This window comes from Thunnus maccoyii, chromosome 23, assembly GCF_910596095.1.
Source record: "Thunnus maccoyii chromosome 23, fThuMac1.1, whole genome shotgun sequence".
NCBI classification, from domain to species: domain Eukaryota; kingdom Metazoa; phylum Chordata; class Actinopteri; order Scombriformes; family Scombridae; genus Thunnus; species Thunnus maccoyii.
In genome coordinates this window covers 10,058,425-10,073,318 of record NC_056555.1, presented here as the reverse complement: position 1 = coordinate 10,073,318, position 14,894 = coordinate 10,058,425, and the positions used below count along the sequence as shown (strand labels likewise).

General features: G+C 39.4%; 1 long non-coding RNA gene across 2 annotated transcripts; it reads right to left on the bottom strand.

Annotated features, from left to right (window-relative positions):
* Window positions 1-1,079: 1,079 nt before the first annotated feature.
* LOC121890448 lies at window positions 1,080-9,054 on the bottom strand. 2 transcript variants are annotated; one of them, XR_006093795.1, is made up of 3 exons: window positions 8,965-9,054; window positions 7,164-7,291; window positions 1,080-2,245 (listed from the first exon to the last, which is right to left on the bottom strand). It is a non-coding gene; the product is annotated as an uncharacterized LOC121890448 (long non-coding RNA). The 2 variants fall into 2 exon arrangements; XR_006093794.1 differs by having other exon boundaries at window positions 1,080-7,291.
* Between the last annotated feature and the right edge of the window lie 5,840 nt (window positions 9,055-14,894).

Below are 14,894 nucleotides of genomic sequence, written 5' to 3'. Positions count from 1 at the left end.
CTTGATTTGATTAATTTGGACAGCTGAAGTCTCATATTAGCCTCAGAGACACTTTTGAATGCATTTTTGCATGGCAGGACAACTTCTGTTCCCCATCACTTACATTGAAAGCACTTTGAAAGATCTTTTAACAGCCAGTATGAACAGGGGGAATGATTACAGCAGGCAAAACCTGTTTCAATGATCATACAAGCACCTGACTATTGTTTTAAGGAAGACTTTGAAAAAGAAAATTGTGAACCTGATTATCACTAATGGACAGCAACTTCATTTCGCAGGTTATTGCAGAATGTTACGACCCTGTTAATGTAACTAATTCTATTCAAGTGGTGTCATTTTAAAACAAATGCTATTATAGCAAATCAGGTCTATAGATGATGGGTTTGTCTCTTCCTTTGAAGCTTCCACCACATTCCTTTACAGGAATGGAAATATTTCTTTTGTCACCTAAATATCAAATTCATATAAAGGTTAAAAGCTTAGTTGTTACTATATCCATGTGTGCATTTACTGTTGTTGAACATGAAAATTGTTTATCAGTTTTTTGGGGGGTCTTGCTTTATTACCTCAGTAAATAATATATTCATGTCCAGCATACCTGGCCAGTTGTGCTGCACACCAATAAAAAAGGACAATTTCACAAAAGCAACACTAGACAGAGACAGATTGCACTTTTAAAGCTTATTAAAGCCTGTTTTTTTGTTCCTTCACTTGGATGTTTGAGTTTCACTGTCCAATATGTCCAGAGTTTCATACTCAAAGGTTTTCACATTCGTCTCCTGAAGGGGGAAAAGTTTCTCTGTGCTCACCAAAAAGTCTGAGACGTGTACTTGTGATCAGATTTTGTGTCATCAGAACTAGTTTGAAACCAGTCATGGTCCAATAGACAACTTACAAAAGCGTGATGTGGAAACTTGAAGCCTCCAGTGCATGTAGAGCACTGTGACATGGGCTTTTTTTTTATGAAGTAGGGGACATTTGTCCAGCAGTTGAACTTTTGAAATTATTAAATATATTTTTATATTCATATATACTGGACTTTTCAGTGAGGGAGAAGGAACAAACACATCAGACACAAATTATTATTCAAAGCAGAGTATTTATATGTCTTAAAACATGTCTGGAGGAGACCTTTAACTTCAGAATAACCAGTGCACCACTTAACAGATACAGTAAGTCCCCTTCCAGTACACCTGCATGACCGAGCATGCCACCATTCAGTACACCAGCTACTGTACTTACGCCAATGGTAACCACACACCAGCCATACTGACGATTTATCATTTAGCAGGCGAGTCAAACAGTTAATTAGAGACTTCATCAGTCAGCAGTGAGGGTGCTGCTAAGTTTGTCAGGCTGCCAATTCATCACTCAGACAAACATACAGGCAGCAGAAAAATATTATAAAATAACAACCTCCTCATGTTCATGTTCATATACTAACCCTGTTGGTAAACTTCAAGTACCACTGTTCCTCTCTGTCATGACTTTAAAGACTGTCAGCTCTTCCTATATTAAATTATTTTTCAGCGTTTTTGATCGAATGCAGCTGCAATTTGGGCACAGATGATTTGAGACGTCAACATGAGGCAAAAATAGAGCCCTGCTGTCTCATGTTGCTTTGAAAACTCACGCTTTAGAGCACTATAATTGCCAGACTTCTTTTTCAAACTGTCAAAACCGGTGATTTACTGTAGCTGCTTCAGAGTCTTTTTCCATGAGGTGTTTCAAGCATCTGTCATCTGTTGAAGCATCTAGTCATTTCATCACTCAGCCAGTCCACAAGGGAAGGGTTTCATTCCTAAATTTGATATCTGTTTGAAAACTGCAATATCTCCCTTTACAAAATGACTCCTGGAATGGGTAATATTTATATTGAATGTCTTAAGGATAAAATATTCACATTTAACAGAATATAATCTTCATGCTCTTTGGAAGTATTTAACATGTGGTCACAATGTGCGTGCAAAACACATGTACAGCGTGTTCAAGTGAAACCCTTCACACTGACTGACTCAGTCCGTGTTTTCCATCTCCCAGTCCTCACCCCTCAGGGACAGCAGCTGGCAGGCCGCCCTGTGTTTTTGTCTCAGACACGCTATGCCTGTCTGCCACTCGCGGTTCCTCTCGCTGCAGTCCCGGGCCTCAGCCAATCACGGTGCGTCTCAGGTCGCCACAGAGGCCAGACAGGGCGGTGTCCGCTCTGAGTGCATGAGACGGAGTGGAAGAGGAGCTCACGTGAGACCTGTTTATTTGTCAGAGGAGAGATAGAGAGAGTGAAAGAAAAAGGAAAATGAGACTAGAGAGAGAGAGAGAGAGAGAGAGAAAGCATGCCTGTGAAATGAAGTTGCGAAAATTTGAGTTGGCGGGAAAGCAGGAAGGGAAGGGAGGGGAGTTTCAGGGAGGGGAGTAAAGGGAGCGGGAGGGAAGCAACACAGAACATCGGACTCTGCATTTATGTTATAGATATTTCCACTCATCAGCTCTTAGTCATTGCTGTGGCTCACAAGCTGCACACATGACCAATTACTTTACCCAACCAGGGACTTTATTTGATTATATTGGTTGGCCTCTCTCACTTTTAAGGAAAATCTGGTGGCTCGATCACATTATTCCATATTCAAAGGTAAAGCAGTTGTACCTTTTTGAGGAGGAGAAGGAGAAAGAGACAAGCAAAGTAACATTTATCAATAAGCACTGTTATGTCTCATTGTGATTGCTCCTCTCAGGACAATCTCCAGCCATGAATGTTAAGACCTCTGTACCTGATCAAAGTTTCGGAATATGACATGAAAGTCATAGAAGTTTAGATGTTTTTTATGATTGTTTGGCTGGGCTGTAACTTTTCTGAACCTTTAAGAGGTATTTTTTCCATCAAATGTTGATCTCAAATGGTTTTAAAGATTTCACAATTTGCTGTACATTTTATATGTGACTTACTGCCAGGGCCCCAAACTAGGAAACTCAAGTGCTAACTCCCGTCCTCTTTCCAATACACACTCAGTGTACATGTTTTTTAGATTATTCATTTTTAATCCTACTACACCATGTTTAAAGTTGTATTAAATGATTTTTTTGGCCACATGGGGGCAGAGCAACAAGCTGTAAACACTGACATATAATCAAAGCGGTTATGGCTAACATGTTGGCAAGCAATTGCCTTATTACACATCCAGCAGACACAAAGCAACTTTAGTGTGTTACTGGACACCAAAGGAAAGCACATACTTTTAATTCTGTTTCGGTCTCCGCCATCTCCTGAGGGAAATATCTGGCTGTTTAGCTGCGAAATGCTCTACTGTGTCACCACAACCCCTCTCACATAGAGTCATTTAATCCATTATCAATATAAAAATATTGATTAGTGCAAGTTTGAGAACACTTATCAGTACATTTCTTTTAAGTATACAGTAAATTCAAGTTAGCATACTATAGTTTTGGTAAGGAAAGGACTACAATAGCTTATTCTCCTTGACACATTATGAAACCCATTTGTATGCTTTCTCTTTGTGGAAAAAAACAAATTTCCTTCTTATGTTTCAGTTTCTGTTTTTGTTGTCTTGTGCACAGCCTTGTGATGCTGGTCACTGTAAATTTCACTGTGGTGAGCAATTTGACCATTAGAAATCCTTGAATCCTGTGAGTGAACTGGCAGTGTCTTGCTCTGGGATGCATACAGTAAAAAACACATGCATGACATATTGATACATATACATGATGATACATATCCTGTTCTGTTGCATGCTCTACAGTGACCTGTGGCTGTCTCTGTAACCACATTATGATATTTTGTATTCAGTGTATGTTTAGGTGATTTAAGTTGCCTGTTGTTCGGTTCTGAGGCTTGATCTTCCGCCAGCAGTTCCCGTTTTGTTTTCCATTTGTGGCTATCTCTGTCAGTGTACGCCTCTTAAAAACCACATGAAGGAGGAGGAGCACACGTCAACCTTTTTGAATAAGTCATGATCTGACAGTCACATTAGTAATGCTGAAAAAATGTCTTTGTGAATGACTCTTAATTTCCTGCAGAATTGAAAAAAGACAAAAAAAGTCAAAAATATGTCTTTCTTACAAACCTCATGCCAGAAAATGTCCAAACAGCCAGTGCAATCCAGCAAACAAATCGAAGAGGCAGAAAACCGATTTTCATTGAAAAATAATAGCTTGCCAAGTTCCACACTGCTGTTATAAATCAGCCTCAGCGTACATGTCATGTGTGGATAATATCCCAACTGTCTTCACAGCAGCTCGCCCCTGTTTTCTTTGCTCAGAGTCTTGGTCAGCCTCCAACTAAAGCACAGGCCTTTTCTTACTGGCTCCCCTCACATTTCCATCACTATCACTTCGCCATAAGGATCTGCTGTGGGCCTCATTTCTCGCTGTCCTCTCAAAGAGGTCAGAACGTGGTCATAATAATCCAAAAATGCGGGTTCAAATGGAGGCAAGTCATCTAAATATTGTAAAAACAAATGAGAAAATACAGTCTCTTTTGATAAGAAATTGACCAGCTGAGCTTTATTTTTGATGTTGTTCCTTTCATTTAATAAAGTAGTCAAACTCCATTGATGATTACATCAGCTTGTTCTGTAATTGGCATTACTTCACTTGCTTTGAAGGTTTCCTTAAGCCAACATAGAGTGGATTCACAGAGGGAAAAAAAAAAGTTAATTTCTTCACCCATGGGTGACCCCCGTCTGATCGCTTTTCCATGTTTAGCCTTTAATATATAGAATAGATCACTTCCAGCTTATTGTTGCTTCTGTAGAAATCCAGACATGAAGGCATCGGTACAACTGTTTCCATTGATTTCCATTGATTTAATCAACCATCAGTGCTGGTTAAAACCTAATCTATTCAAGTGCCTCTGCATTGACCTAATAGACTATTAAACGCTTAGTTTTTGATTTACTATCTAATGTACTCATTTATACCATTAACTTTCATCATTTTTCTTTCTTCCTTTTGAAAACTGTAATGTGCCTTGACTACAACAACAGTAGAAAGTGTCCTCAGGATTTTTAAAGGGCCAACAACTAAGATTTTAAATCACCATCATATATGCAGGAGTTTTATACGTTTGTTAATCAATGCCAACGCCTCAGCCATTATTTTTCCAGGTGCTGCTATTTGCGACTTTCAAAAATCTACTGGTGCAGCCTGTACTCTACCATATTTTGGAACAAAATAGTCCCACCCACTAGGGGTGTGATCTGGCACTCATCCAATCGATTGGCCAGGCAAGACATTAACAGTAAAGGTCTTTTCAGACGGTAAGCGACACTCTGGATCCACAGGGTCTCACTGCACTCCTCATGTAAATTGACAGGCAGGCAAGTGCTCCGTGAGTAAACGCTAGGTGCTCTATGTGTAGTAATCATGGAAATGGCTTCTGTGCACTACTGTATCCCTGCTGGTACAACAATATTTTCTTTATAGGCTATAGCAACATATTAAAATATATGTTCTAGAAATAAGAAATCTATAACATAACTACTAACTTTCAAATTAGTACAGTTAGTAAGTTTACTAGTGAGTTGAGTTGAGTTGAGTGCACTAGCTAGTTCTCTGTGAGTAGGCCTAGTGTTTAGTGGACCGGCATCGAAGAGTACTGCTCCAGCTGTGTCAAGTTAGATTATTTTTAATGAACAAGAGAAAGCAGTGAAGGTCATTGTGGGTACATCCTATCCTGCTAGACAGGAGCATGGTGAATATCACCATCTGATGAGGGACCTTAGGGCTGATCCTGTCAGGTTCAAAGTTTACTGATTTGCACTGTGCATCGCAATGAAATAAATTCAAGACAATTCAACTCTGAATAGGGGGAGTAAAATAAAATGTTACAGATAAAGCTAATAGACAATGGTTTAAAGTAACAGGTACCATACTTAAGTACAATTTTGAGGTTTTTGTACGTATACTATTCCCATTTTCTGCTACTTTTTACTTTTACTCCATTACACTTCAGAGGGAAATATAGTACTTTTTACTCCACTACATTTATTTAATGCATACTTACTTGCTACTTTGAATATTAGAATTTTACATGTAAAACATATGATGAAATCATAAAATATGCTCAATTTTAGAATAACTATCCAACAGTATATAAAGTAGTCATAATGAGACCAGCATGCATCAGTAATAATAATGTGATAGTATGATATATAATCTATAATACTGATAGCAGCCATTCAGCTGCATAATGATTACTTTTACTTTTGATACCCAAAGTACATTTAGCTGATAATAGTTCTACACTTTTACTGACAATTTTACTTGAAATGAAGTAGTTTTACATTGTGGTATTACAACTTTTAGTTAAATTAAGGATCTTGACATCAGTAATGGACAAGAATGGATGTGTTATATAACTGTGGGTACCATAACATTACATTTCTTCAGCATGTGCTTTGGCCTTTTAACTGCAGTAAAGACCAGCCAACCACTTTGCTACCGTGTCTCAGCAGCTACTGTGAAAACAGATCTTTATCTGTGATATCACGCCAGTAATATTACCAAATATGTAAAGCTAGTGTGAAAATATCGCCTGAAGTCCTCTGACATTTAAATTACAGCATCACCATAACGACAAACAAACAAAACTCCGTCTGTGGGCACATCCATGTGACTCCAGCATTCTTCTGCAGTGATGACTATGTCAGGTTTTGACGTTCACCTGCTGATGTTTATTTACAGGCACTGCACATGACAGGTTTTTCAGTATTGTGGGTGGAAGATATGAAAAGAGAACTCTGCTTACCAATTTATCTTAACACTTTAACACAGACATAACACAACTGATTCAGATCACTTTATCTGAGTTATGTCTCGCAAAACAACAGATTAAAGCCATTCCACTGCATGATATTGTCTTGTCAAACAAGATTCATGTTGTACTTATTTTGCAAGGATAGATAAGTACAGCAGGAATGTTGTTTGACAAGACAACAGGTGTTATATGCAGTGTGTGCGTGTGAGTGTGGGTGTGTGAAAATCAGAAGACAAACAACGCATCTAACATATGTTTAATCCCATAATTGCCTCTTATAGGATGTTTGCCCACACAGTCTTTAAAATGTAGCCATTTTCCCCCCACTTTTGGCCTCTTCACAGAGCGTGCAGCCAGTGTTGGAAAAGCCTTCAAATGGAATTATATTAACCACCTGTTCCTGATCCAGAGGCATTAATGGACGAGTGGAAGTCGCGTGTGCTGCCTGCGGTTCAGACATGGTAAAGAAATAGACAAGGAGACATACACCACTCTCCTCAGGCACATGAAACAGAGACGGGTCTAGGCACGACAGAGAGAGGGTAGAGGGGGGAGGATGTGTGTTGGTGACAGGGGTTAAGAAAAGGCAGGCATATAGAAAAAAGTATAGATGATGAAAGATGGAGTGAGGGAGGAAGGCTTGTCATCAGTTGCCTGGGGATTAAAGTTGTTTACCATACAAGACCTCTGTACAGCTGAGAAGTATTGATTATCAATGGTTAAAAAAGCAATAAAAAGGATGAAACTCTTCAGCGAAGTAATTGTCATTTCTGTCTTCTATTTTATCTTTTTTTTTGAAAAAAACTTGTACCTTTTCTTCCAGTCAACAACTTCACAAGAACTTTTTTATGCTGAACTTTTATAGCTTGTATGCAATCAATTCAGCCATTGTAGTCACTTAAAGTCAAAACTGCATTAGAAAAATGCCTTGTGATTGTAAATGCACAGTAGTAAGAGCTAGAAAGAGACACAGATAATGACTGAGAGGCAATGACTCCGATGTAGATGGTCAGAATTACAGCAGCATTAAGTGTAACTACCTCAATATGTTCCTTATACTTTTCATCCTCTGTTCCTTTCCCTCCCTTCCTCCTCTCATCACATCTAAAGCCACAGACAGTGAGCACCAGCCGGCTGGCAGGATCGGTTATCCAGCTCATTTGGAAAGCTTGAGAGTAACTTCAGGTAAATGTATTCTGCAAAGATCAATTTAAGTGTGGTCACTCTCTTTCTTCCTCTCCTTCCATTTCCCCACGTCTGTGCTTTCTTTGTGTCCTGAGTGAGAAATAATTGAATTTTAAAATGTCCAGCTTGAAGATGGAATATGTAGAGCATGTACAAAGCTTTAGGTGTTGGATCTGTGCTGCAGTTTTGATGGAGCAGCATGCTCAGTAGCTCGAGTTCTTAGCCAAAGATTAGCTGCAAGCTAAGGTGGCAGACCGAATAATGGCCTAATTGAAAGAATGAGGCTTTAACTATGTTTCTTCCTCATTATTAACACAAGCCATAAAAAGAAAATTTGTAAGTGTGTCTCTTAATTCTTTCTGAGTTCCCTACCTTCTTTTAGGCACTCACTACTGGGCCCATTGGTTCCTACTGATGACCTTTTTAACACGGATCACAAATATATACATCGATTTTTAAAAAAGGTTAAGTAAGTCCCTAAAACAGCTGGGCTCTGTAGTTTCTATCAAACATCACTCAAACAACAGTAAATAGTGTATTTGTTGGACTATTTTCAGTGGTGGATGAATACACATTTGATGCTCCGGTGATTTCTTACAGCAGCAGGACACAGTATGCAGGGTTGACTCAAAATAAAGTAGAGTGCCAATGTTCATCATAAGGAAGGAACATGTCACCCAGTGAACCAGTGTGGCTCACAGATGTGTTTTTAATTGTTTTAGGACAATAATGGAGCATAGGCTATAAAAAAATAATGGATGTAGACTCTGTGACATCACCCATTGGTTCGTGGACTTGCATTTTGAAGCCTCAAGTTGGGCATTTTGACCATCACCATTTTTGGAGCCATAAAGTGACCATATTTGGCCGAGAGGGTGGAGCTGACTCTAATGCTAGCTGCTAGCTTGGTTAGCACTGTGCATTTAGTCTACAGTTAACTGTGATAATGCTAATGCTAATTTTTGCTTGTGAAAAACAGGCTTAAAACCATTAAAACAAAATGTGCTTACCAGAAAAAACGAACATCTGAATCTTCAGAGGGTCTTTTAGTACAACCAAATGCTGAACAAGACTTTTTAGGTGAACAAACAAACACACTGAAATAGCAACGGCTAAGGCTACACCTATACTCTGTGAATCTGGGGTTATGCCATGGATGTATTATAAGAGCTGGATAGGGCGCCACCACTCAGCCTTGCAGTCAATTTTTCCCAGTGGCCACTCACGGTATTGCAGCAAAAAATCCCCCTGCGGCCCAAAAAGCATTTTCCTCATAGACCACCATTGTAAAAGAGACGTCTGTAAAACTGTTGATAGGACACCTTGAACTGCAAACAACGTCAATTATGACTCTTTCTATTATGAACTTTTGATCCATGGAGGTTTTATGTTTAATAAAAGCGATTTAAAAATCTGTGATGTCATCACAATGTAAAGTCTATGGGCCGAGCGGGAACTTGCGGGCGGGGCCAGTGGGGGAAACACTACTGCGCAAATTCAGTTGGCCGCACAATGCGGAAGCAATCCCGGAAACTAGAAACTTTTTTTGGCGTATGCGCCAGCTGAGCAATTCCTGTGGGACTGAATGGGCACCATTTTTAGTCTGGTATCCAGCTCTTATAATATGTCATGTTTACCTTACCTAACCAGCGTTGTTGCTGTGGTAGCAACCTGTCAGTCACAATGTAGCCACGCCCTAAAGCATACCCTGCTTTATTGTCAAATTTAAATGGGACCATAATTTACAAAATGAACATCATGCTGTATCGAAGACGACTTGAAACTAGCGATTGAGATCATAAACTCATTAGGAAACTGTTTACTGAGGTAATAAATCACGTGAGAGGTAGGGTCATTTTCTCATAGACTTTTATACAGTCAGACTTCTTTTTGGAGCCAGGGGAGTTGCCCCCTAATGGCCAGGGGGCCTTAGAGAGAATGCAGGTTTAAGGCACTTCTGCATTGGCTTCACTTTCAGACCCAGAGCTAGCCACTTGTAATGGAGCTCTGTGGCACAGATGAATGAGCTATATCACCACACTCATCCTTTAATCTTAGTTGACACACATATACAATATTTATATAAATAGACAAATTACAGGACCATTCTGGTGTTTTTACGTGTTTTACTACAGTGACTAAAAATCCTGTAGGAACAGGAATCCTGTAGGAATCCTGTAGGATTGTTTTCCTATTTTCCAGACTGTTCTGTTCTCTTGTACTTCAGCATCAATGTTGCCACAAGAGATAAAAATCTCTCCTCTCCTAGTCATCGGGCTTTCTCATCCCTGTTTATTTGATTTTTGATCAAATAACAGGACCAAGGCTCTTGGTGAAGCCCTCTGGCACTCCACCCTGTAGATTATAAGGTCAAAGAGCCAGTGATGGTTAACAAGACTAATGACCGGGCATGCCCACAGTGGTTTCATCTGGACTGAAAAATAAACATTCAAAAGATTTCATTCTATTGCAAGTAAGTTATGTCTCTTTAAAAACTTTGTTAGTGTGGCTCTTTTCTTTATCTATATAGTCCGTGTGGCTATCGCTGCCCACTTCTTCCTTATTTTATGCAAAACAAACCACTGTTGCACCATGTCTTTTCCAGGAGAGACCAACCTGACACCAGCAATTTAAAACTGAAAAATTAGAACGTTTCATAATACGGGCTAAGGTAGAATTATTGAAGCTTCAAATTATGAGCAAAGATAAAGGATGAATTCAAAGAGGAGTGTTTGCTTTACCTGATGACCTTAGCACAATATGGAAGGCATTAGGCAAAGAGGACATAGATGTGGGACATGTGTGTGTGTGTGTGTGTGTGTGTGTGTGTTTATGACTGCACATCAGCAGTGTTTGCTCCCGTTTCTTTCCTTAAGCCAAGTTTCGATGACATCATTTATCAAACAGAACTCTTGCTTGCTGAGACTGCAGGACTCAGACACACAAAGTCTTATGCTTGGTTTGTTTTTCACCCGCTGCTCTGTATTTGCGAGAAGATGAGTTCACTCTCGGTCTTCAGCTGAATGCTGCAGGCTACAGACTGTAGACTTATGACTTGCCCATGTGTATGTGTGTGAATGTGTGTTTCTTTCAGCAATGTTGCAGTGAACTATGTTCACGGATCACTGGGACTCTCGCAGTAAACAACTTCTGGTACAAATTTAAATGATTTATTTGTACATTTTTGTTCATTTTTATAAGCTTTTTTTTTTTTTTACCTTTACAATATAATCCTAAGTACAGTCTACTTTAAGGAGTCATATGTTCTATGGGACAAGATTTATGATTTAATAATGATAATAAACAACAGTTGATAAATTCATAAAAACATGTAACAAATGTAAATAAAAAGTATGGAAACATACTATATTTTGTAAATCATGCTCTTCAAAAATGTATTTTTGACCACAAATAAATGTCATCCAGTGTGAATAATTGTCTGATAATCTTTCATACTGTATACACCACAGTTAAATTATGTTCAATTTAAAGACACAAAGTACAGTTAAGGACAACGATCACACTGCACCATGGGAGCGTTGCTGCACTTCTCACGTTTTCACAGCTGCAGGCAGCATCAGAGGGTGTGAAAACGGTACAATTAGCAAGAATTATCTACCAAATCATCAGTGGGTGTGTTAAGGGCTGGTAACAGTCCTGGCCAATCATATTGGCTCCTCTGATCCCCTTGAACAGCAGAGCTCTCCCCACCCTGAAAGTGTGGTAATGAAAAGAATCAGAGGGAGCTTCTCCTGGGACGACACTTGTGCAGAGTTACACATGTAAATGTCAAATTATTTTGCTTTATGTTTTCTCATTTGTCACATTTGTGGATTTTGAAAGTCCAGGATGTCATGTTTTCCACTAGTAAAGATGCTGCACTTTAGTGCTCCATACAATAACCACATATGTTATAAATTAACAGTTTATACAATGAAAATAATTCAAATTAAAATGTGGTGCAGTGTTTTGCAGATTGTTTTTCTTGAACAACTTTTTAAATTTCAATGATCTCTTTAAGCCTCTGCGTGGCTGCATAATGATCCATCCTTTTGACAATCCACAAATAATTGTAGAAATTCTTGCAACAATATGAAATTAACCAAGATGGTTATCTTAACAGCCCTCTGCTCTACTACATCATGCTGTTCCTCCCACTGCTGTGCCTAGTGACTCACCACATTACCAAAGAGGCACAGAAAAAAGTTGCACTTTGCGCTATACACCTGCATGAAAATAAACCCTAAATGATTACTTATTAAACTTATGTGCAAATAAACATGAGTGTTTATCTTCAGACCTCCTCATGGGTAACAAGGTAGGAAAACCCACAGTGGTGGAAATGCGTACGATGCACTTTTTTTTCACCTTTCTCAGCTCAGCTTTTGATTACAATGTAAACATGAATTACTGCACATTTGTGTATTTTGCAACATGAACCACCTCATCAAAAGACCAGTGCCACAAATCACTTGTACGAAATTTCATGTGGAGCATTTCCCAAACTAATTTCAGTATCAAAACAGTTGGAAGCACAGCAGTGAAACTCTTTATAAGACTTTATAGAATTTCCTCTTTTTGTTTACCTACATCCAGAGTGCAGCAGGTGTTGGGCAGCAGTGCTGGCCCCCCTGGCTGCAGAACACAGAGTGTGAAGTGTGAACTCTGCTCTCCTGGGAAAGCCTGCTGCATATTCGTGGGGCTTGTGTGAGGCTCTGAGCCCGTGTGTGTGTGTGCAACCTGTCATCGGCGTTGATGAGTGATTGAGTACATAAGCCTGCTCGCACGCCACATCTCAAACAAGCCTGTGTGTATGCGTGTGTGCGTGTGTGAGACGTCATTCATTCTGATTGAGTAACTCTGGTAGAAAGCAAACCGTGCAGCCCTGCTCACACCCTATTGAGCTGTCACGGTGCGACCATTGAACTTACTCTATAATCCTTACCATAATGGGCGTCTTTTTTACAGTAATTTGTGTGCTGCTGACACACTCACAGGCACACACACACACACACCCGTCACACACACAGAGTGAGCAAACAGCATAAAGCATTTACATTCTGACGCATAATGTAAACATACACACACACACACTCTAACACACATACACATCCTCTGCATACAAACACCAACGTGCACACAATGCCATCCACGAAATATCCCCACGTGTGCTGTTCTTTTCTGCGACCTCAGCTGTGAGTTCATTCTTCCCTCGCACATATGGAGCCCTGGCACAGTCTCAGCTCTCGGCTGCTGCCCTGCTACTATCAGCACATTTTTAATTGCCTGGCTTTAGAATATAATAGCGTCTGTGATGACAGCACGCTTGTTTATTTTTATAGCCAGGACTGTATAAGGTATATATATGATATTTTTCTCCCTAGCACTTTTACTTTTAGCCGTGCGCAAACAAAGTATAGCAACCGAGGAGTCCTCTTGCCCCAGGATGTGCTTTTAGGACGGAAAGTGTCTTTGACGATCTTCGTTTAGTGGCATACCTGACCTCCGATCACAGATGCAATTTCAGTGAATAAGTGAATAAAGTTTAATGTCCTCTCACTGTCTGCTGCCACTGGGTTTTCAGGTTCCTGTTTGGCTTGAATAAACAATACACCACAATATTGTGAATATTACCATGGAAGCAGAGCCCTGGCAGGCAAATTGGATGACACGTGTACATTTCTCACAGTATCCCAGAATCACGAGCATCGAAATGTCATAAAAATTAAAAAGGGGAGGAAGAGTTCAAAGAGTAATAGAAATCAACAAGCGTTAAAGGAAGAATGTTCATGTTCATGTGAGATGATAATACAGGACTTACAGTGAATATTAGCTTGGTGTAAAGCAAGGAAGACCTCCCTTTATGAAATGTATTTGAGCTATTATATCAGCATGTGATTAACCAAGTGAATTACCCCCTCCTTATTACTGTAACAACCACCTGGTCAAACAAGCTCTCCAAGGTTTTAGGCAAAGAGTCTCATTAGAATTGTAAAAGGTAATAAAGCACCACCTCGCCCTTTTCTTTCCATCGTCATAAATGAATTGTTGTTTCATAAGGAAACTTAAGCCATCAAATTGCAGTGAAGAATCTTACTGCCCTGCCTGGTTCAACTAGATAAACCTGTACCTTATTAAGCTGTACTGTACGGTGCTGAGTAATGTTTCAAACACAACAACAACAGCTGCCATCATGACCAAGTAGATAAAACCAGTCCAGGGTGACAGATATACCTCTGGACCAGTTGCTGTATGTTATGACTAAAAGTAAATTGGTCTATATAGTAAACAGATGAGTTTTGTTATGTATTTCCACTATTATTCCTAATTTTTGCCCTTGTGTTCCACTTTCATTTCTCACAGGTAGCGCTGCATTCCAGTAACTAAGCAATCTCTCAACACTCTAATCACAGAGGTGAATGAAACATGTCTTTTCACAACCCTTTCGGAGGAAACCTGCTTTCAAGGTGCACGGAGAGGGAGTGTTACTGTAGGGTCAAAACTCCAGCAACACTTGGAAGTGTAAAAAAAACCAACCTTCTAGTAGGAACGTGTTTGAGCTTGTGGCCGTCAGGGTCATCATGTAACACATTACAAAGAACATTTAAGTAAGATGAGTCTGAAAGGAGAAAATAGGTTAATGTTTCACATTTTCTAAGTTATTAGGAGTTATAAGTCATTAATGAAAAGGATTGAAGTCTGCAGTTATAAATGTTAATAAATTGTTAATAAATGGATTTTTGTCTGGATGCAGCCCCTTCCAGAAAGTGGTTGAACATTGGAGGCATCTTCCTAAAGAATTAGATAAAGCAAATGTTATGGTGGTATAAAAAGGAGGGGTTTTGCACAACCTGGCAACCCAAAAATGATGCTTATTAATGGCTTATAAATGGTTTATTAACCATTAATTAAGCTATTAAGTAATGCTTATAAACCCTTT